General features: G+C 43.2%; 1 long non-coding RNA gene across 1 annotated transcript; it reads right to left on the reverse strand.

The window, feature by feature from the left end:
• Positions 1 to 743: 743 nt before the first annotated feature.
• LOC123051969 (uncharacterized) lies at positions 744 to 2,302 on the reverse strand. Its single transcript, XR_006424385.1, has 2 exons — positions 1,857 to 2,302; positions 744 to 1,272 (listed from the first exon to the last, which is right to left on the reverse strand). It is a non-coding gene; the product is annotated as an uncharacterized lncRNA (long non-coding RNA).
• Positions 2,303 to 3,559: the final 1,257 nt, after the last annotated feature.

Below are 3,559 nucleotides of genomic sequence, written 5' to 3' on the forward strand. Positions count from 1 at the left end.
ACGGAGCGGTGCGGCGGGGCGGCGCAGCGCGGCGGCGACGAAGGCGGCGGCGGCACTAGGGCGGTGGGGCTGGGGCGCTAGGGTATGGGAGGTCCTGGGCTGGGCTCCCCGGCTTATAAAGCCTGGACGGGCCTAGTGTCCGGGTCAGACACGGCCCGTAGGTCAGCTGCGTTTTTTTAATAAATAGTTACACTCAGAAAAAAGGACAAATGGAATACTAAACGGACTCCAAAAATTCCGAAATAAATTTTCCCCGACTTCTAAAATCAAGCCGCACAAGATGAACATTTATTTGGGGCCTAAATGCAATTTTGAAAAACGTGCATTTTTCCTAAATTCAAATAAAACCAAAATAAATATTATTTGATTTTTTATTAAATCCTCAATATTTCTTTATTTTGGGAAAGTCATTTTATTCCCTCTCTCATATTTTTTTGTAATAGAAATAATTAAAGATAAAATAAATAAAATCAAAAGATCCTATTTTCAAAATTTGAAACAACTCAAATATGAAAATAACGAAATTCCCAACTCTCTCCAAGGGTCCTTGAGTTTGGAAAAATTTCTAGGATCAACCAAAATGCAATAAATATGATATGCAATGATGATCTACTGTATAACATTCCAAATTAAAAATTTGAGATGTTACAGGGAAAGGATGTAAAAACCATAAAATAATAATAATAATAAATAAATAAATAAATTAGATAACGATAATTTCAACAGCGTTGCCTAAACATTAATTAAAATAATAGAAACAACTACTTTTAATATATTTTTACAGGAAATAGCATTTAGTCATACACAACAATTCTTCTACAAACCTCCCTATATTTTATAGACCCTTGTCTCATTTCTCTCACACAAAGTAAATGCCAACTAATGGTCAGCCAAGTAAATTCACACTTGTCCCTAATACAGCCCACAAGAGACACAAGTGGAGGCATGCATGCAAGAGTAACCACGCATGCATGCCAGATGTAATGCGTCTCCAAACCGACATAGCTGTTCACCCCACTTTAAATAGGAGTCATCCCTTTCACTGTGGCCACACACAATCATCCGCTAGAGAAACCCCTCTGCCTTTTCACCTTGCCTTTTCACTTTCTGCCACACTACTATCCTCCACTGCTGTGAAGCTCTTTGGGTTGCATGCGCCACCAGGTACTTATCAAGTACCTTGTTGTGTTAGCCCTTCTTGCTTGACTTCTTATCTATCTCCACCTCGGTTTGAATCAGTCCATGAGCATCTATTCACCTTGATCTATTTAGCTTGCAGTAAAAAGAACAAAATGTTTGCGTAAACACCCAAGTTAGTCAAAACTAATTAGATCAATTGCAAAAGCTTGTAAAAGTTTCTATGAATGACATCCGTGGCTTGTACTAGATCTAACATGCCAAGAATCAAATCCTAATACTAGCAACTTGCTAAGACATGTATGTGTGTATCCAAAAGATCAACCTACCTGTGTATACTACCTTGTCCTAATTATTAATCCCTGCCAATCTGTAGCAAACATTGAGTGATTGATGTTTATAAACTACTCGCAAGTAATTATTTTTGGAATTTCACTGCCACTGTTTACTTCTATATGGTGTTCAAGGATGAGTAGCACAAGTTAGGAATAGCATTTAGATCTAATCAGTAGCAATACCATGACCACACGATAGATTAAATCTTGATTAATTTCATGGCCTTGAGATAAACAAAGCAAAAGAAGGCAACATGGCTGAGAGGGGAATAGTAGGGCCTGAGATAAAATGAACAATATATGCACACCCACGTTCATATATAGCAGGAACTTGTTGTGAAATTTGGAGCACTTCATGGAGAAGGAATCAGGATTAGTACTTACCAGTAGTAGCAGTAGGATGTGGCTAGTCCACACCGTTAGCAGCAAAGCCATGGCAACCGAGCAGCGCCGGTGAAGCCGCACGCGCCCGACGCTCGTGGCTGCACGCCTTGTGTGTGTGGCTGCGCTGGGGGGAGGATGTAGGCATGGATACGTCGTTGCCGCTGCAGCCGGTGGCAAGCCCACCAGACCTGGATCGAGCGGCGCTAGGATTGAGTGGTGGCGGCGTTTTTGGTGGTGGCCGATCAAATAAATAGGGGGAAATGGTAGAGGGAGACGAGGGGAATCTATAGGTGTCCGCCGTGTCGCCGGAGATGCCCGTACGGGGCAGATCTAGGCGACGGCGGCCGTGCTCTGTTCTTGGGGGAGAGAGAGAGGTGAGCGGGCTGGTTCTGTTCGTGGGACATCAGAGAAGTTGAGTAGTCTTTCTGGATAGACACGGGCTGGGGCTTAACCAACGAAGTACTAGTAGTGCAGTACTAGGCTAATGTTTCCTTTTACTTATCATTTCTTTTACCACTCTCTGGACTGGATGACATACGTGCATGCTACTCTGATTTGGATGGCTTAGATGCATTTTATATCTCAATGAAACACTAGGACGTATCAGTACCTAGTTAATTAATTATGGCTTGCCCAACATGGCCGTGTTGCTGGATGTTTAGATTTTAATTAGGCATTATAAACATGTTTGTGAAATAATTATCAGGAGTCGATCTCAGACTCGTAGGAGTCACATCTGGTGGTTCCGAGTTGGTCGAAGCACTATCCGGCAAGTCGTCATCTCCTTGACCATGTCTTGATAAATGTTTTTCGGGCTATGGATCATTTCTAAAAGTTTGCATAAGAATTAAAAATAAATATTTTTCATAAATGAAATAAGATTTGGATCAGGTGGATCCACTAATTTGGCAATTGGACCAGATCAGGTGAAGTATCTGTATTAAGTAGTTGTGACCCGGGCAGGGCTACATTATAAACAAATATTTGGTAGGTAGGGGAGCTTATGTTGGTGAAGGCAACCCAGGTAGGGTTGGCTTGGATGGCAGGCTCCTCTACATAGGGTATCAGATTAGGACACAACCAACTAGCGCTTACTTCAAAAGCGGCGCAAATCGTACTGACCATAGACCTGGAATGGGACGTGCTGAACCGACTACCCATGCCAAGTAGCTGCCTCTGCATGGGTGAGAAGGTGGTTGTAGCCGGGTAGGTACAGTCACCCTAGGGCGGGACCGCCGGTTGGGGGTCTCGACCCGCGGGCCTTTAGTAAGGCAAGGTGGAAAAGCAGAGGTAGTGTACGGGCTGGTTAAAGGTTCTGGTTCCTTGGTCTAGTCGGCGCACGGGTAGCGTATGGACGACTTGTACCAAGTGATGCTATGGGCAAAGCAGTACACCTCTGATCAGAGTAAATGTGATATCACTCCCAGCTTCCGGGATTGGAAGTGCGTCGTGTGGGTTTTCGTCTAACACAGGATGTAAGATCCCACGCCGCTCTGTCGCCAGAAGATTTTATGAATAAAATGTGGTTCTCAACAAAATGGGTTAAGGGAAAATATTTTTACATACATAGTATTTTGAGATAATGGCTCGGTGGTGGTAGCCGTGGCCGATGAAAATTTTCCTCTTTAAATACTCATACATCCACTTTTCCCGGCGACTTGCGGAGTACGTATTGTATACGTACTCAACTGCACTTATGTTGT

This window comes from Triticum aestivum, chromosome 1A, assembly GCF_018294505.1.
Source record: "Triticum aestivum cultivar Chinese Spring chromosome 1A, IWGSC CS RefSeq v2.1, whole genome shotgun sequence".
Classification (NCBI taxonomy): domain Eukaryota; kingdom Viridiplantae; phylum Streptophyta; class Magnoliopsida; order Poales; family Poaceae; genus Triticum; species Triticum aestivum.